This window comes from Vollenhovia emeryi, unplaced genomic scaffold, assembly GCF_000949405.1.
Source record: "Vollenhovia emeryi isolate VEMERY1.0 unplaced genomic scaffold, V.emery_V1.0 DF939184.1, whole genome shotgun sequence".
In the NCBI taxonomy this organism is placed as follows: domain Eukaryota; kingdom Metazoa; phylum Arthropoda; class Insecta; order Hymenoptera; family Formicidae; genus Vollenhovia; species Vollenhovia emeryi.
In genome coordinates this window covers 263938-285262 of record NW_011967182.1, presented here as the reverse complement: position 1 = coordinate 285262, position 21325 = coordinate 263938, and positions in this window count along the sequence as shown.

The window sequence follows — 21325 nt, the reverse complement described above, 5'->3', positions numbered from 1 at the left end:
GAGCCCCTTCGCGCCGATCTCGTCCTTCGTTTCTTTCGGATTCTTCTCTGGCGCTTTCTGAGAGAGAACAGCGCCTAATTGGCGAGGCCGAAAGATTTTCCGAGATCTCGCTAGGATTATCATCGATAGCTATATATATAGATACGCCTATTTGCTTCCGAATGCACGGGAAAAATATTGTTCGATCGAGAAAGGCACACGTCTTGGTAAGGGTTGAAGGTTCGTTGACGATTCTTTAAGTATCGGGGGGCGAAACGTGAATAGCGCGGTGGCCGCCTTTGATCGCCAGGTATGCGCCCACATTTCTACAATATGTAAAGCTCGTTACCAAACTCCCGGCTTCGACCGGATGCTGCGATCAAATAACGAGCCTCCGACTCGGTCAGAGACGCAAGTAGTAATCTCATTATTTGTCGAACGTGTGTGTCGCTACGTTGAATAAATGATTCCCACATGTTTGCCGAATGTTTCCATCCGCTCACTTCGTATTATATCCGTTCAGTCATTCGATCGGTATTCAAAATCGATTTGTCCAAGAACATTATTTCCAAGGGAAAATGCCGTTTCTATCATGTACACCTCTTGGAAAATAACATTTCTCTTATGTTACTGTCTTCTTTATCGTTAGATCTGCATTAGGAATACGTGAACGCTCTCCCGAAATTTCTCTGTGAAAATGCCAATGTCAATTTGTGTAATCGCTCGTGGACTATTTGAGAAACAATAAGGTGATGTTTCACGTAACAAGATTTTCCGCGTTGCTAGCTGGTTCCTTGTAAAGGGATCGATTGGCGCTCGCGAAATGTCGGACACATGCTTCAGCCGGGAGCTAAAACTGAGATTACGTACCGATTAACGGGCTTCCATTTAATCCTACTGCAGTTCATATGATTTCGAGAATAAACATCAATTCTCAAAAGAATCTTTATCCCTCGCTTCCACTTCAACATTGATTATAACAGCACGCGTGTAATAGAAAATCACTATCGATCTTCGTGTTTGACACACATTTTCATGACTAATGAATTTAATTGTCATGCAAATATTTGCTCTAACGTATACTTACGAAAGTTTCATTTCGGACTTTCCGCAAATGTATTTCTATATGCAATGAATATAACAGATAAAGAGGATTCAAACAACTTCCACGAGTTGGAATATTTTTCTTAAATTCCGTCGTTTCTAATAAATAGAAATATTATTTTGAAAGATAATTCTTTGACTGCAAGCTCCAGGTTTCAAAGATTTAAATGTTTTTCGTATTTTACTAAAGTGTCATGCTTGAGAGACACTGTTTCGTAGGTAACCTCTCTACGGATTTTCATATAAAAGAATTCCCTTCCTGAGAAAATTCATACATTGAAACGATTTTATTTCCTACACATTTTAAAATCAGAAAAATGCTGCCATGTTGCAATATTCGAGAAGTTAATGAATTCTAATATTAAATTGGAATATTATATTAAATTTCCAACGATTACACGTATAAACTGAAAAAAGGTCTACCATCGTGACAAGATAATTGCGTTGGAAAAGACTTGACGTTACACTGCGGAAAAATATTTAGTCACACAGGGACACCCGTGTTTGTAGAAAAGAAAAAGGACATGACGAAAAGGTGAGAGAGGAGGTGGGCGAAGAAAATGACGTTCTCGTCTGGGACCGGCACAGCGCATGCTCGGAAACCGATTTTACCGAGTAGCTTCCGCCGTCAGGATTCGCACGCACACAGGCGCGCGAGGACGCGGCGTCCAGGATAATGGGACGCGATCGCGTTCTCAATGCTGCGAGGACCTGACAATAGGGCGGGAGCTTCGATCACCGTATTCGGGAGTCGGGCACAATGCGGCGTGCTGACGTGTTTATATAGCTGCGCGCGGAGGCCGATGAAACGGGACGGGTACAGCGTGTAATTTAGTTATAGATCAGTTTGTTACAATTTGGCGTTTCGTTTGTGCCGAGCCTGTAAACGCTGTTTACCCAGGCTCCTGATGATGGACGAGTAAACGCGGTCTGTTTAGAGATGACGCGAACGGGCACCGTCACGGGTTACCCTCCCTCTCTCGCTTCTCTTTTTCTTCCTCCATTCTATATTATACTACGAATTTCTTCCAAGATGCACGCGTGTCGAGAAAGAAATATCCCTCCCCCGAAGAGCTCGTACGAGTTTAAATGCACAGCCGGCGTTTGAATCTCTTGTTTATATTACATGGACACTGATATCGAAAAAATGTAACGAATTCTAAACATTTTTAATGAATTTAGTTGTCCTCCCATAATACTTTCATGGCATATTATTTTGAATACAGTTTGTTGTACACTCTTGCGGATAATCCCAATACAACAAGTGTATTGTGGTCTGAATTTATCCGGATAATCGACGTTTTGACGTATCATCTCATTCGATTCTTTTATATGAAAGTCCGTAGAGAGATCACCTTCGAAACATTCCATTGGGATCAATGGGAAACCATAATTAATATTTATCTTCTTCTATACGTGACCTTTTTCCGTTTTGACAGATATTCAATTTCCAGATTTTCATAAAAGAATGGAGTTGCATGGCAACATAAATAGCTTACATTTTCGCACATTCATCATAAGATTAATCATTTAGCTAGAAATATTTCTATGTACGTTCAGGACCTTCGGGGACTTGAAATCCCAGTACATTATAAAAGCGAGAAAATAGAAAAAGAACACATTTTCTAATACACTTAATGGACAGTGATGTAGTTTCACACAAACTCAATAGAAATAGCAAAACTCGCAGGAGTCACCTGGAATAATAAAATAGAATAACATTTAATACTTTTCTCGTGATTTTAGGACATCGCCATTTTTTATTACAATCCGTCTGTCTCCACAGTTCATATATCTAAACCATCTATTTGGTTAAGATAATTTTAACTAATTATTAATGAATTTTAGCCATAGAAGAAATATTTTCACTAAAAATTATTTTCTTGAAGAAACTGCTCTTGTAATATTCGAAATTTGGAATTATTATTTAGTTCCAACTGAGGGGGAAACCGCTGAGGGCATTGTAGTGTGCAGATTTGCGGCATTACTGGGCATTCCTAGGCATTTTTTAGGCATTAGGTCTTGCTGGGGCATTATAAAGATAAAATAAGATAATAAGTAAGCTTTGGTGTACAAGATTTTGATCAGCGGTTTCCCCTTTCCTTCCAACTGATCTGTTCACACTCGTGTTCGATACATAAAACGAGATAATTACGCGAACAATCGTTAATTATTAACCTTTTAGTCTGAAAATATCCACGTTACGTAGCCATTCGGAGATCACTTCGATTTATCTTCCCTTCGGAAATGACAAAAACGCTGAAACTAGATGAACTAGCTGAAACTATTTTCTTGAGATGACTTTTCATTTTTCTCTCGAGTCGCGTGGACCAGAATTGTCGCCAGTCGCAGGAGTGACGAGACCCGATAAATAAAGGGGAAAACATCCTAAGAATCTTGGCGACAGTGGTGACGTGAGACTTCGGACGAAACGCGACAGATACATTATACCAGTTCGACACAATGTCCCTCAAAATTCACCTGTCAGGACAACCAATTCACAAGGGAAGAGATACAAGGATTCAGGTATAAATACTACAAGTCCCGCTAGAAAAATAATCCGACTTGGAAAAATTCACACGGTCAGATTTGACATTTCAATGGAGCTTCGTCTCGTATAGTCTCACAGCGTCGCGTCGAAGGTTGACACACTACGTGGAGTTTATTGGTCTAGCAAAAATAAGGAAAAGAAAAGAAAAGAAAAAAAAATATTTCCATAATTGCCACGGCACTGGAAATTTGGAAAGAGGTAGCAACGGCAAAAGAAGTCGTGATAACGTGGTCGCAAGTGCATTGAGAGGGTGGATTCTCCTCGTACAAAGTCCCCGGAGAAATTGGGGTGACGCCGGCCGTAGGACCACTATAGACGTCGCGATACGCGCGGGTCGGGCGTGTCTCGGGGCCTTTTAACCGTTTGACATCGGCGACACGTAGAATACATTCTGCGGGCGTCCCTAAGGCGCAGATTCCATCTCGCGCGTCAACCTGTCCGGTCGCCTCGTTTCTCGAAAGCTGACCGGGACGAGCACGCGGACGTGCTCGAATATTCGAGCCGGGCGGACGATTTCTTTTGAGTCGCTGCTCGATCCGCCGACGGGTAACGTTCTCCTTTTTTTTCTCTTGCCTTTTATTCGGTCAAAATGAGAATGAAGATACAACGGCGCGCAACAGATACGTCGTATTCCTCTGAAATCGATCGCGTTCGAGGCGGCTTCGAGTGCTGACTGAATCCTCCCACAACAGGTTGCACTTTCCCGCCTGTCATATCGTACAAGCATTGGCATTTAATGTTTGGCACTTTTGACACTACGGTCTCGTCCCGATCGAAATCACAATCTCCTCGGGTTTCAATTTTTCCTGGCGTCTTAAATCACAGTAGCAAAGTAAAATGTGAAAGGTCTAGACCTAGCTCCCCCGAGCTTTCAGTTGAAATTCGTAGCTGAATCCTTCGATGTTTCTCAGGCAAATATATCCTATCCTTTGTAAACCGGGTCATTCTTTTGTCCGAATACAAACAGTAAAAATTATCAAAAGTAAAATATTAGAAAAAATTCAAAGTGTTCAAACGTAGAAACGGCTCCTTTCTAGATTAGATTTCATCTCGCACGTCTCATGTCCAACCTGTCTCCGACATCCTCTGAAAAGGAGACCGGAGACAAGGCCGTGAACACGAATCGTGGTTGAATCGAGAAGACGGTTTCTCCATCTGCATCCAGGAGGAGAAATGCCGGAGAGCCAATCGCGCGTTCAGAGATTTCTCTCAGTTCTTTCGTTCACGGGCGTTTCATCTCGCTTCTGATTGCCCACAAACGTACGTAAACCCGAAGCTCACAGAAGTGCATTCGTAACAAATAACTAAAGTGCAAATTAGAACTTGTTTCACCCACAGAAGGCTATTAAAACGCTGCATTCAATACGATCGATCGAATAAATGATCCGCATTTCATAAAAGTATTAATTTCATATTATTTAAGTGTGCACAGCGACTAATAAAATAATTTTACATTAAATAAGAAACGAGACCGTCAAATTGTAGGTAAGATGTAGTTAGCGGACAGAAGGAGTAATGTTACAATAACTCGTTCTGTCGCGGTCACCGCCTCGAAAATAATTAACATGAAAAGTGATTTCGCGCAAAAGAGACGGGAAAAGTTATAAAAATATTCCCGTGCTGTAGAAGTCACTTGAAGATGCTTTCGGTGACGACAAACTGTCGACTGTGAGGAATGATGATAGGCCGAGCCGGGGGCTGACATATCGTTCGGCCTATTTTTACGGTCGGTGGCGCGATCCGACTATTATTACGGTACGTCGTGGGGTTTATGAGGTTTTGGCAGAGTGGGAGGGGCGAATTTCCTGCGCGCAAAGATTAGCACTCCCAATAGGATTAAATCGCCCTTTTCTCTGTGACGCGCGTATCGCGCCACGTGTGCATCACAACGTGCGAGGAGAACAGCGGGCATCGACAGGAAACGGCTCTTCTGACAGACTGCGGCGGAGTCTTCACGGATGTTCCCCCACGAACCGCCTCTCTGGGGACTTCCATTATCTCCCGGCGTAGTTAATTATCGACAAACGACTCGTTTATTGGTACGGAGATGACTAAGATCGGTCTCCGCACGAACCGCTAATAGAATGCCGAGATTTTATCTGCGAATTGGGGTGGGAGAGTGAGATTCCCTTGACGCGCGATAATAATTTCGAAAAGCTTATGCAATTCGTTTTCTACTTTTCGAACGTCGATATTTGTATGGAATTGAAACTGGAACCGATACGCAATTTGGCAAACGCGATAGGAAAGTTTTTTTATTTCATCGGGATTCATTATGTTATTACAGGATATGCAGCTGAATATTTTAATTACACGGCTGAGCTTTTCCACACTTTTTCCGCCCTCTTAAAAATTTTACAGTATAAACTTTAAAAAACTTGGGTACCGAGACGTTATCCTTTAGATGGCAAAACGTTAACTTGCGTTATTTTCTTCGGACTGTATGGACACGATCGCGTTGTCCGCGTCATTATTGTTATGTTTTGTAGAATACGTAATATTTTATCGTCGAAGCAAGTGCGCGAAGGATTAAATAGATACGCGAGAAAAGTGCCCACACGTCCGGTTCTCACGAGGGAATCGTCGAACTGGACAATGAATCTGAGAACGTAGGATTTATAGTCCTGCTAGAACGAATGAATGGAGCCCTGAATGGATGCCCACCCTCTACTACGTCACGACTTTCGCCCCTCAAAACGGCCCGAATTAATTTATATTTCCTGCTCGAGGTGCCGGAGTGCCCTTCACGATCAGGTGATTCAACTGAGTCGCGCTAAGGGATTTCGTTAAAAGGCGTTATCGAGATGCGGGAGAATCTAAGTCACTTATCTCGGATCACTCGGTGGATTCGCTCGTAGTTCCAAATTTCATTCATAGCGTGACTCGCGACTAGCCCTAACAATAAGCGAGGTCCAGTTTAGACAGATCTGTGTATCGATTTAGAAAGATAGAGATTAATGTCTTCCCGGGTGATCTAATATACTAAAAATAAAACTGTTTCGAGTAACACGGCAAACGCAAATGCAGACTGTCTATTCAAGGTGTAATTCCATATATCTGCTAATGATATAAATATAAGACATTTCTCTCTTCAACGGTGTCTCCATATATTGTTAGAAATATAGGTGAAAAATATGCACGCTACAAAATTAATAAATTAAATAAGTTGTAGTTAATTAGTATCACTTTGTTTAAAATAGATTATTTATTAATTTTTTATATACATATAATTAAAAATTAGTAAAGCGATGCTAAATAATTTTAAGATAATCTAAAGACATACGTAAAAGGAAAAATATTGCGGCGATAATTTTCAGGGAAGTCATTTAACAGTATCTAAGTATATTGTTCGTATATTGTATATGTTCACATTTACTGTTAGTCCGTTTACTGTTGAAGTTTTCCTTATATTCTTCGGAACCTCTCATTAGATGCATCTTTCTTTCAAGAAAGCCGACATAAGCGGTATTTCTACGGGATTTGGCAGGTAACAATCCCTTGAATAAGCAATGATGTGGGTCGATGTCAAAGGCGTGGGACATTTTTGCAAAATTCTATGAAAAAACACCAGCCATTATGGGCTCCGAGCGAATTAAAATATTTATATTTTCCGATCAGATGTTTAAAAAAAATGAAGCGTTTTTCGTTTAAAAGTCGTACTTGAGAACGAAAATTCAACAACGCGAATGAAAGCGTCCGCTCGTGATGGCGACCGTTCGACGTCTGTCACATATTGGTGATAGTGTACCAGAAATTGTTACAGTAAACACGTGCATGTGCAATGATAGTCATTATCTAGCTCTTATTCAGATATTCAATTATCAACGGGCCTTGCTAAATCAGCCAGAACGATTCCTCGCGCCGACTTCTGAATCCAAGATCGCTCGAGCGGCCGGGGTTCGTTGCCGCTCAGATTTACGATGGAATAATTGAGCAGGCGTCTTACACGCGTCTTACGATGGCGAGCTCGAAATCAAACCGGTTTCCATCTGGACAACCGCGACGCCGTCATCGTCGTCGTCGTCGTCGTCGTCGTCGTCGTCGTCGCCGTCGTTGTCGTCGTTGTCAGCAACGGCGACGAATCGGCTCGCGATTTGCGATCGGCCATGAAGTGGTCGTCGATTTGCATGAATTTTAAAATATTTCCTTGTCACGTCGAAAACTGGTCGGAGTTAATGAAGAACGTTTAGTGATAAATAATGTGCAAAAACATTTGCAGCGATGTAAAATATAAATCTGCATCCGCTTTGCAATATCTTGTAGTATTAATAGTAGATACTTTGAATATAAATGCTTTCTTTATTAGTTAATGTTCAATAACAGACTGTATTAATAGACGTAGAAAGACTGCATCTGTATGAACGTTCAATAGAAGATTCGCTGTAATCTTAATCCCTGCAAACCTGTCGAACAAACTGTTGGAAATTAATTTTTAATAAGTTTCTCTTTGTTCAGAATTCTCGGAAACAAAGGAAGATATAATTTTGGGAACAATGTTTTAACGTTCGTTACGTGCGATTGGAAAATCAATCTTTTTTTTAAGTTTACCCTTTTGTGGGAACGTCTTCAACTGTTATGTTATATCAACGTGATATTTTTTAAAATTCTTTGAAATCCATGTGCTTAATCTTGAGTAAACATTGAATCCAATACTGGACGCTTAAACTCTTTCAAGCGCTGAATTTTTGAAATTTCCCTTCAATTTTCGTAAAGGCATAGAAACAGACATTAATTTTCTCATTATTAACAGTTTTCCACATTCATAATAATAGGATACCCGGCGTCTAGGGGAAGAAAAGGATATTTTCTTGGCTGGGCGGAGTCTGGAATCCAGCTGAGATTAGTGACATCTTTGTGGTTTCGTTTTGGAAAAACGATGTAAACTCCTCAAAGGCGATCCGATCTCTGGTACACTTACGACCCTTGACGACCGACGCCTGCGGTGCGAGGCAGCTACTTAACATGTCTCGTCCAAGTCCTCACGCCCTTTTGAAGGGCACGCTGTTCTAGCTCTCGTTTCCTGAATGAACCTTTTTGTGCCTTGCATCACTTAACGGTTCGCCGAGCGCTTTCATAGGTTCGTAGATACTTTCGGCGAAAATGTGGCGGTAGTAAAAAGGACGACTGGCAAAATAGGGCGTGTTGTAGGCAAGAGGTCGGAAGAGAGGGTGAATTTCGAACATCTTGTCGAGAATAAGGTCTTCAAGATACCCAAAATTTTGCGCTTGAACTCTGCTTTGTTACAAACCGAACCAAGGTTCAAAAGAAAAAAGATTTCATAGTGAACATAATTCGACAACAGGGATTTAAAAATTTTTAGCAGACGCACTTTATAACAATCGGTAACAATTGTAAACGAAAATATCGAAGACTCAACGTAAATTTTTAATTTGCGAGTTACTTCTTATCGTTAGATCCTTTCTAATTTAATATTCGCAGTTTTCTTCTCCCGAAACCCACTAGTTTTACGCACATGTGCACGGAACAAAACGACTTCGCGGTAGCGGTTAAATCTCAGTAGCTGAATCAAACTTAGCGATGGCACTAATGCAGTAGTTGATACAGCTAAGTTCTGGGTATTATAGGTGAAAAACGTTATTTGTAGTATAAAAATTTATTAGCTACAATTGAAGGATATATTAGCACAAGCATAAAAAAATGGCAGTTTCGCAATAACGCTAATCTGTTTAGTCTATATAGATAATATAGAATAATTTAATAGTAAAATTGTCAAAAAAGGAGTTAACGCAGACTCATAAAATGTATTAACCAAGAGCATCTCCAGAATCGCGGTTGAGGAACATACAATAACTTATAAAATTAAACGTCGTTGAAAGGTGTCTGTGTAAATGTTGAAATATCACGTTTTGCTTAGTAAGTACAGTGGTCCGAGTTAAATTCAGAATACATTGGCATGTAAAACGACTCTGTTATATACGGTAACACTGCAAGTCGGCCCGGGCACACGCCGCAATTTTTCACCGCGCCTCTTTCGTGCCGCAGCCAGCCAACCCTCTTCAAAATCGTCACCACGGGTGCGATCTTTGAACATTTCACGCCCGGGCGAGCCGAAAACCGACGAGCGTAATAAAGCCACCCCTTCGGTAAACCATCACTACGCGGCATATCCGCCCATCCATTCATCCGTCCGTCCGACAGCCATGGGTGGCGGCTTCGCGCGGTAATGGTCGGAGCGCGTCGCGCCTCGTTTCCTCTCGTCTCCTCTCCTCGCCCGCAGAGATCGCGTCGCGAGAACGAGAGGGGACGGGGGAAGGTGAGGACTTCTCGATTCTCCCTGGACACGCCTTGGCAAATTACTTTACAATGCTTCCGCACGCTACTTCCCCGAGCCCTTTCGTCTTCCCGGCCTCCTTCTTCGTTTCTTCGAATTCCGCTTTCACTTCTCTCCCCGAGGCCGCTTCGCGCGCGCGCTAATGCCTCTCGTATTTTCTCTCGTCCGAGCTACCCTCGCTTCACCCCCGCGTGCCTGCGCGTCGGAGGATGCTTTTAGGAGGCATTAGACGGGGCGCTCACGGTTCGTCGCCCGTAGTCGCTCCGCATTAAGGATCCACGTTCGGTGTGCTCGACACGATCCCCCTTCTCGCTCGATCCTCTCGCGCGAGTACCGACTGGCTGGCTGCTGCGTGGGCGATGGGTAAGCGATTCGCATGCTGATATAATTCGATGATTCGAGTCACGCGAGTAGACACTCGTTGACGGAGGAAACGTGCGACGTTGGGAGGAGACGCGTCCTAACCGGGCGCGTTATAATCCGCCCAGTTTATCTTCCACGTGCAAATGGTTAACATTATTTTATTAGAAAACCATGCACGAATGTCTCTCTTTTCCTCTCTGTCTTGCGCAACGACAATGTAATATCAAACAGATGTTGAAATGTCGTATTCTAAGTGGAAATGTTGCATTTGACTCACTAATATGAGGTTTCCAACAATTCTCTTATGCTTCAGTAACGATTTACAAGCGATCGTGTTCGCCAAGACAAACGGTCCTAGAGGCAACGTAAATGCAAGCTGTTATTGTCAAGTGAAGATTAGAATAGACTAGTCTTGCGTTTCGTCGTATACAGGTCGAAGGGAGGTCAAGGTTGTCGGCACCATCGCGGCGCGAGGAAGAGACTATCCACGTATCATAGGGGACGGCACATCGGTGGCACAATCCTTAATTAAGGGATGAGGCACCCGGTGGCTCGGGTCACAAACTACGCTCGTAAATTCTTCGGCAAACGCATGCAAAAGGTAAAAGTCCGAAGGAGCGCGGGGAAGAAGAGCAATCGAAATAGAAAGGAAGACGATGAAGATGGGGGGAGGACGAAGGTGCCGCTGCCGGCGATGACTCCGACAAACGTACAGTCTTCGTAGGAAATCGCGTCCGTTCCGCGGATCTCCCGAGGATCTCCGTCGTCCAGCCGTTAACGGATGTGTTTGCCAAACATTCGCGTTATCCTGTATTTAGAGGTGTACCGGTGTCCCTTGCGAGATCATACGGCGAGTCCGCCTGATGCGACATTCGACCCGAGCTCGATGAAACTTGGCAGTTTAAACGGAACGACTAACACGAGTCTTTCACTCGGTTCTAATTCCTGAGATACCGGAGTTTAATAACAGAAAGATGGATTAAATCGACGTCGCGTACTTTTAACTTTACAGCCCTTGGTGAATTACTTGTTGTGGGAGGAAAGTGAGAGACAACACAGAGTAAACACAGGCCCAGAAAGTAACTGTTGGAATTAACCTTGCCCAGTATACTCTGAACAGCGTGTCCGACTAGTCCTCTGATCCGTGCTGTTTCTCGGCTTACATAGTAATGCGATTACATAATCGTTCCCAGGCTGATTGGCTCCGGCATGCCGAAAATAAACACGCATATTCGAAACTGACGTATCGCCAACAGATCTTTAAGTGATAGCTATTTGCACCTAATTAATCCTGTATATTTATTGCGTCGCATTTATAATGAGTTATAGACTGCGTGCCAAACAGCGTCTCGCCGGAATACTCTATGAATTTTATTCATTTCACGTCTCCGGCGTCTCGTAGATCCATTACGTGTCGCAACGCAGAAAACTGATGCGGCTCCGGAATAATTCAAAACGAACTCGGCCTCCCCCGTGCGTTTATCGCGATCATACTTATCTTTACGCCATAAGGAAGGGATTACGTCGTCGAGAGTGAGAAATCTCAAGTTTACGTAAAACCTCTCGTGGTCGGAAATCAAGAGGTTCCACACCGTCGGTCCGATTGCCTCCGATTGCCTCCGATCGCGCGATACGACGCCCACGATCCCATCCCGAGCGAGGGAACGACGATATCTTGTATCGTAACCGAGGATTTTCCGATCGAGGCTGCGCGGGAAACTCTTTTCGACGCAAGCGTAAAGTGCCTCGCGGCCACGGCGACATCCTCGGGAGCCTTCCTTATGATACTGGCTGTACCCCGTACACGGCACCCCGCGTCTATATATAGATGTGGGACAAACGCGCACACCTATAAAGGATATCCAACGCGGAGCGTGGAACGAGCCTTAAGCATATCATGGTAGGAACGGAATATGGGATGGCACACCGGAGATGACACATGGTCCGGCCGCCGGCTTGCGCGTCCTGCGCCGGAGGACCCCGCGACGGAGATACCCGGGACAACGGCGGCGGGAACAGGACGGAGCACGGTCCGACGTGCCGAAGGAGAAAGAAGAAACGAGGAGGAGGAGAAGAAGAAGAAGGAGGAGGAGGAGGGAACAAGAGGAGGGAAAAGAGGGAGGTCGGTTAGCTCTCTGCCGCAAGCCGCCGCCGGCGCGAGAGCACAGTAGCGGCAAATACCCATAAATATAAAATATGTCCCTCCTTTTCACCCTTTTGCACGCACACCGACGCGCCCCTGCTGCCCCCTGCCCCCTCCCCTCCCGGCCCCCAGCTCCCTGTTCTCTCCCCCCGTAATATATCGATAACCGTACACACGCATCTCTTCGCCGATGAGGCGAGCTCCGAGACCCTTTCCCGCTCGCTCTCTTTCTCTCGCTCGTCCTATCGAAGGGAATCGCGTTCGTTTTCTCTCTCTCTCTCTCTTCTCTCCCGTACGCGCGGCCGTACCTTTTTTCCAGCGGCTTTTACTCGGACTCTCTCGCACTCTCGCTGCTATCCGGCCTCAACACCTTTGTGTACGACATTCCTTGCTCCTTCTTTCTTCTCACTCTCGCCTCCGTACCCTCGCCTCTCCCTCGTTTCTCCATTTTCTCACCATACTTCTTCCTTTTTCATTCTCTCTCTTTCACTGATTCCGCCGACTCCTTCTGATTCTCGTTATCTTCGTAGAAAAGAGGACGTATCTTTTCCCTTTTTCGCTGGCCGTTATTATTTGCGGTTCACGATCTATACCTGAGAAAGGTGCAAGAGAAAGAGGGAGAAATAAGAGGGAGTATAGCATAGCACCCCTCATCCCAGTCTCTCTCTCTCTCCCCCTCCCCCTTTCTCTCTTTTTCTCTCTCTCTCTCGGAAGTCTCTGTGCTTTTGCGAACGCTCACCGATTGTGGGAAGCTGCGTATGCCTCCGTATGTGCATGCGACGTCGCCTTCGACGTTGATTAATCGGGTAATTAATTGATGGGGAGCTCCTGAGAAGCCGCTGCTTCTCCCGAGAAGACGCAGATAAAAAGGAGAACTCTCCGAAACTGGTTCTCCACTCTATCGAGTGTCGCGCGTGCGACAAACTTAATGAGACGATCCATTATTTCGCATTTACGGCAAGTCCGCAGTTTTTCAAAACGCGACGCTACGATACAAACGTCTACGAAACGGTGATTTTTGCATTTCAGTTTCTCACCGATGTCGTACTGTCGGTGTATAGAAAAATACACGCGTGCACAATTGTTCTTTGATTGCGATCGCGTGCGCATAGACTGTTCAGATATAACGGCAGAATGTTTTCGAAACTAGTGACACGTCGATAACATGTCGCATTAATGAGATCGAGGCTCGGATAGACCTAAAACATTTGCTAAGGAGAGTACACTGATTGGACGTAGGAGTAATCCAACAAGTAATTTAAACTAGTTTAGAAAGGAATAGAAATGAAGGATATTTTCTTTAAAATCCACTTCTCTCGTTCGTCCTATCGGAGAGACTCGCCTCTCGTTCTCTCTCCCGTACCTTTTTCCAGCTACTTTTACTATGCACGGACGATAAGTATAATTGACGCGACGTCCGTTGTTTCGTTGTGCTGGCACAAAAGAAAGAGTAGGGTAAACTCCGCGGTAGACTTGAGAAACATGGTGTTTTTCACTCTCTCAGCATTACATCGAATCGCAGTAGATGAGCGCACGTAGGACGCGACATAGGATCCTGCGCTCGCAAGAAAATCTAATTGCACGAGGACTAATCTCGCGGGCCAATATTTCATTCGTCAGGCGAGGAGTCGGACGTGTCGATTGTCTATCGGGCGAGGAATTTCTAGAGAATTTTCCCGATACTTGAAAAATTTCCTATCTGACAGCTAATCGGCCTACCCGACAATCTCGCCGTGACAAATAAAGTATTAACTTCACAACTGTGCTGCACAGACGTATCGCGCTGTACGGACAGCTGTTTCTAATTAAAAGGAATTAACATGGAACACCCGACTTTCGGAAACTACGGAGTATAGTGCGCTTTTTGTTTTAGTAGACCGTGTTCTCTAACCGCATTTAATCCTCACACCTCTAGCACGTGCGCCACGAAACACACCTTCTTTTTAATCTTACAAACATATTTGTTGAATAAGCAATTGTCTGTACAGTGATGGACAAAACGGCAGCAACACTTCTTTTCAACGAGTTTAGGAATTATTTAGATTCAGGTTTGTGTTCCAAAATATTCTCTATGAAGAAAACTTGATTTGAGAAATAGAATCGGAGATGCTCTAAATGATTTCGGAATGGCCATCGAGTAAAATAATCCTCGGAGAAGATTTTGGAGAAAAACAAGTGTCGCAACCATCCTGTCCATCACTGTACGTGCAAACTCTCCCGTCCTTGCAGCTGTAAAGGGAGAGTGTATAGATATGTTGAAAACAGACGCACGGGAGTTCCGAAGACGTGGATCTTTGAGAGCCGAATAAAATGCGGTCGCGTCGAAAACATGGTCAAAGGCGCAGCGCGATCTCGGTGGAAGACGATTTTTCATTTTGCTCAAAGTGAGTGCCGAGTTGGTTTAAATCTCAATCTTCTTTTATCGACCTTTTATTTAATGGAGAAAGATTAAAGTATTAGAGAGAAACGAACGGTCGCCGCGCAGCGCGCGATCGGCCTGCATGCGCTCGGCGTTAATAAACGAAAAAGAAAGCGAGGAGGGAAATCGCCGCCACCGTCGGGAACCCGTCCGCGGAGAGAGATCTCGCGCCGCGGCTCTTACGTCCGACTCTCGCGATTACACGACTCGCGCGGGGCCAGGCGTTCGCGAGGATGCATTAGCAGGTGCGACGTCCACGCGGATGTTCAATAACCGGCGGCCGGATCGATCCGCGTCAGAGGAATCTCGCGAGGAGGCAGGGGGCAATTTAGTAGGGCGCAATGACACGCGTCCGGTTTTGTTGTTGTCACCGCCGACCGCGGCGGTGTACATACACGAGCGGGCGTCCGCGTCCGCGGGATCGCGCGGGCGAGGACGAGGGTAGAAGCGGGGGGGAGGGGGCGAGGAGCGGAGAGGAGCGAGTCGTCGCTGCGAGAGGAGAAATCCCGTGAGCGAAGCCGAAGGACGAGAAGCGCGGAGAAGCGGAACGACGACGAAACCCGTTCTCATTATTATATTCATATTCAGGCACGATGGAGCGGACCCTCCCCCTCGTTTCGCGTCCTCTGCGCGCTCCTCTCGCTTCCTCCCGGCCTTCTCCCGGGAGAGAGATTCTCTCTCTATCTCTCCCTCGCGCACAGCCGCGCGTAGAGAGACGGTATAGATATAGCGGTATAAAAATCTCTATAAAAAGTTGAAAAGTGCCGCCGCCGGAGTTGAGGGGCGACAATGGATGAAATATGCCGCTCCGTTCGACCCTACTGGAAGCCTTAAGGTGCCGGACACCTCCTTACACCTGCGCGCGCGCAAGAGAGAGAGAGAAAGAGACCTCGGCGTGTTATAGCGCCTTATTATAAACCGAGCCGGCGGCCTCAGCATCTCAGCTACGGATGGGACGCCTATCCACGAAATCGATGCGGCCTTCCACCTTGAATTATTCTCGCTGCCGCGCGAGACTGCGAGGCGGTCGCGGCGATTCCGTGAAATTCGGAGTTCTCCCGCGTCCTCTCCACCTTCCTCGAACAGCTCCCCTGTCTACCCTGTCTTTTTCTTTTCCCCGCGCGTGCGGGGGAATGAATAGACACTTCTTCGCGTTCCTGGTATGATATAGGGTAAATAGGTAGACGAGGACATTCCTGCGGTTGGGGGTCTTTGAGCGATAACGTCACGACTCCGCTGCGATTAGGCCACTGCATCGAATTATGCCGATTATGTAGATGGGTAAACACGTAATTATTGTTGCAGCAGAAATGCCTAGTTTTTTTATTTCTTTGCAACGGTATAATTTTTTCGAGCTGCGAATATCGCGCCTCGTCCTTTCACTATTTTGACACGTGTATCGTCGATTCGTCCCAAACACGCGAATAAATCGTCCGTGAATCCATTCTTGAGGTCACGACGATCTTTCGAGTTTTATCGCCGCGAAGTTGTCCGAGGGAGATTTATCTCATGAGAAAACGGTGCATTGATTAGACGTAATAGCGTCTACTTATTAAGGCGCGATCTAGGCTCACGGATTGATTTAGAACCCAAAATTTACATTTAAATGCGTTTGCATTTTACAGCCCGTAATTACGCGACGCGTCGCCAGTGACACCTTGGGACAAGTTTATCGACACCCAGCGTAAAATGTGCAACGGTAAGACACACGGCTACCGGAGTACAGTAACGACCATGGTGCGCCGTCCAAGTAATATTGTGATTCACGCGAATCACGGCGAGCGTGAACCGCAGGTCCGCCAGATCAAAGCAGCTTAATAAAGCTCCGCCGCTTGCGATATTTCACAAAACGTACAACGGCTGTCGCGCCATGGCAGTCGTTAATAATGATTTGTGCTCATCGTGTCCCCCAATCCGCAGAAACGTTGGCAGTCCCACTTTCGATTTGTCCAGGAATAGAATGGCCATTCCTTTTCTCCTTTCCGTTTCTGTTTTCGATATCTACCGCTCCTTCTATTCAGGCATCTACGGAAACACGAGGTATCAGTCCCGTCGTCGCTACTCGGATTAGTGCAAATAACTCTCAATCGTGTCCGATGCCTTTTTTTCTGCTGGATTCGCCAAGTGCACTTTAACCGCCGCGTTCTGCTAATTTTTCAATTCGATAGTTGCTCGGGTTCGGATTGTATAATTACACAATCTCTCTGTATCTCGTTATTGGAACACACTGGTTCTTGAATATCTTGACGTCATATTTCAATGAGCAAACAACTGTGCGGGGAAATAACTGGAAACTTTGACGTAGTTAACTTAACAGGGATTAGTATGCCAACTTAAGAGATCGCAATCGTGATTATGCATTTATAGTGAATATTGTTTCCCCTGTCACAAATGGCAAGCAGCTGTTATTTTCTATTTCGTGAGACGAAAATTGAAGCGCAAGCTTTGGTGTTGGAGAGAAACTGAAAAGAATGTGTGTGTGTAAATTTCAATTGAGATATTCGTTATCTGACAACTAGGCCCAGGCCACAATCTTGACAGGTCCCAGTTGGACAGCTTGCCTGAACTGTCAACACTGTTCCGGACCTGGAGAATAATTAATAACGTCTGAGGAATAGAAAAAGGGAAAAGTCACGTCGTAAAATCTGGAAAACCGAGAGTTGTTGACGGACCATTTATCGAAGAGTCTCCGGGTGAAATAATGGGCATTTTAAAGGGCAATAAGGTGAGTTATTGTTCGACCTGAGGGACCTCTGTTGTGATTGCAGAAAGGGAGTGCTAATGAATACGTAGTCCGGACTTGTACCATAAGTAGAGAATGTAGCCTAAGCCACACGCCAGATGTCAAAACCAAAAGTAATCGTTGTTTCGTCTTGCCTGCTGCGACGGTGCCTCTTCGTTTGCAAGCTATTTCCACGGTTTTAGACTAGTCGGCAGGTCAGATGCTCGCTTTTCGAAACAGGTTTAGTCGTATATTTCAACCGAAGGAGCCGAAACGAGCGTGGAAAATTCTGCACGATTTCATTTTTCTGCTAAACGATGATGTCACGCTTCTTAATCAGCATTCATCGACACGTGGATACACTTCTAGTTGTACATTCGCAAAGTTTGCATTATTAACGTCTTCATGCTTACACGGGATAATCACTGATCCAGGTAGTCAAAACTTTATTAAAGTTAATATTATATCAACTCGTATTAACTTATGATCGTGAAAATTAGGTTGCGGCGCAAAGACATTAAAATATTTTCAATAATAACGCTAAAAATTTTCGCTTTAATGCGATACGTGACAACAAGCCCGAGCCGCACTGATGATTGCGATGAATGATATATTTTATAAATCGGCACGCTTTTATCGCGAGGTGAATTATTACGATCGCAGGAAGTGAGCGTATATTCCATAAGCGCGCCACGGGCGTGCTTCACGGGTAGGTGCACGAGGTTCCGCTGGAAATGTCGAATAGGTAAACGAGTGCTGAATAAGTAACGCAGGTCTCGCGAGAAGCTTGTTCTTTTTTCTAAGCGAGGGTGTTGTAAAACTTTTTTTTTCACGAGCGGTTACGTCACACGGGAACGACAGGCGACGAACGCGAGTGATCTCGGCGTTTTCTGAACGTGTACGACGGGGGATGCGTCGTCGCTTGTAAATCACGGCACGTAGACGTGCGCCAATCGGCACGGGACTTAATTTACGAGCCGCATTACGAGCCAACGAAGCGCTGAAATGGCGCTTCGCCATTCATTGTCCGCCGCGCGAAGCTCGAGCTTAAATTGCGTAAGATTTATACCTAGCAACCCCCTCCCCGTCCCGTCCGCTGGCGTTAATCGTTGCGTCCCGTCGGGGCCGTCGTCGAATTTTCGAAAAAATTTGACAGGTCCCGCTTCATATTCCGAGGCAGACGGACGCCCCCGGAGTCGCTAACTGATAGTTAAACACGCGAGTGCGCGCTTTGTTCAATGAACATTCGTTACGGCCGATTATGAACGGCTCGACGTGCCTCGGAAAGCTTATGACAGATGTTACAAGTCGGCAGACAGTTCCCGTGAGCTTTATTATGCTCATTTAAATCATAATTATATTTAAATTGCCCGATTAAATATTTAAGGAACACGATGAAGTAATTTTCCTTTACATCTTGTGATTTTTAACCGTTGGCGATTAACACCGAAGTTTATGAGAGAGACGCAGTTCTCGTACCATCTTCGACAGTACACTTGGATATATTAATATTCTTTGCACTCACATTATTAAAAACCATCTGTCCTCTAGCTACATTCGTAGCAGCGCTCTCTATTTTTATCCTTGGAAAATTTAAATATATTGTTTCCTGCATTCCCAAGAAAATTATGTTATCGTAGTTTTTGAGCACTTAAGACCAAAGTGTTGAGAAGACCTATTGAGAAAATAATCTCTGTCTATCTATGCCATAAAAATGTGTGTTTTCCGAGACGTGCATTAACGTATGAACCCAACGATATCGTGGGATTCCTCGGAATTTCGTCCCGAAGAAGATGCTCCGAGACTGCTCGCGCCAACGCTGACTCACTCGGGAGAACGCGTTGTCGAGGCCAGCCCTCGGATGGTCAGATCAGGCCTGACCCCGTGTCCTGACCGTTACCGTTTCTGAGTGACGTCTTCATGTCTAGCTCTGCGGGGCATTCCTCGTTCTCATTGTACGTTGGTCCGTCAACTCGTTCGGCTCGGGCCCCGGAGCACGAGACGTACACGGCCGCCGCAACCCCCCGTCGTCGACCACTTCTCGCCGTGAAAACTGCGCGGCACCTACGGAGATGACTCGTGAAAAAAAGGGCACCACGGGGCCGACGATGAAGCTGGAACCTTGCGGATACGTGCGACGCGAGAATCGAGTGAAAGTGAAGCGCGGGCGACGATGCGCCCGTTGCCGCGACGCGTTGAGAGATGTAACAATCGAAATCGATTAGGTTCCAATTATCTCGATGCTCGAATCGAGGCCCGAGTCAAATGCAGGATTACCGTGAATAATTATATTATTAGCCGAATTTATGTTCCTTTAGTATCCTCGAACGAAAACTTGGAAAGAGCATTCGCGTTTCGGGCACAAGTGTGAAGGCGCCATTTCTACAGTGGTACGACTCCACTTTCTGTGTAATTGGAGTTGATTGCACTTTCAGAATCACATAAGAGTGTTCTTTTTATTTTGAAACTGGTACACCTCCACAACTTCCTCCCGCGGCCATCGCAATCTTAAATTGTCTTTCTTTGTTTAACTTTAAGGACCGATATCTTGTAATTAATGAAAATTAGTTGACGGAGAGAATTTTCTTTGAAAATTGATTCTGAAAATTGTGTTATTGTGGGACAACGGCATTTCCAAGAATTTTAGGAGAGTTTCTTAAAACTTTAAGAGAAAATTCTCTCCGTGTAGGGACCGAGGAACCCACGTTCCAAATCCCACGTGAATCAATCGAGTTTATAAAATTCACAACTGTCTTTTTTTTTGCACAATCAAATAGAACCCAGCATTTCTTGTAAATTCACAGATGTTCTATAAATTTTAATGCCGTATCGATTAAAATATCGCGTTGGTGGGGCCCCTTTTATTTTGGTAAATTCATATTACTTTTTTCATTAAAAAAATATCACTTAATGCATTATTGATCAAGTGCATTGATATGCTAGGTTAAATATGCACATTTAAAAACATATTTAAAAATATGTGATGTTGTCAAGTCTTAAAGAGCTGTCAAATTTCCTCGAAACATTATATTTTAACTTTACTTATAAGTATTCGCTTGCAGAGGTCGGTGACCTGACATATTCAATAGCGCATTTTAATCCTTATAAAATTTCGACTGATCTCTTCCGCAAGATCGTATCTCGATTTTACGCAATTTTCTAGTCCAGAATGAGTATTTAAGCACAAAAACCAGAAATTGCGTAAAATCGAGATACAACCTCGCGAAAGAGATCAGTCGATTTATGTTCATCTCGTTTCTTCTTAAGATCTACTTTTTCTCTAAAATAATATTAATCCTCAAAGTGCTTCTGCGAGTGAAACGGCCCATAACCCCTATCCCAGTGAACACCAAGTAGTAGTTACATAACATCAATATTATAATTGTCTACTTAAAAATATAAATGTAATATAACATCCCATATTATGTAACTATTACTTGGTATTTACTGAGATGTTAAAAAGTACTTTAATATTATTTCGCGTACTGATAGATAAAACTTACAACCACAACTTACTTAACTTTCAATTTTTTTAATACTTTTGGTCGGTTTATGCAGGAACTACATTAAGTAACAATTCAACATTCCTGCGTGTGCACCTTTGATCCTCACGTCTATTTTTAAGAAATGAAGCTACCTGGTTAAAACAGAAACGACACGATGCTTTATAGATCGCGCTATAAACGGAGAAACAGGTTGAGCAATTGGACATCTCACAGATCGTCTATGGCTGCGATTAGCCTAACAGTTGG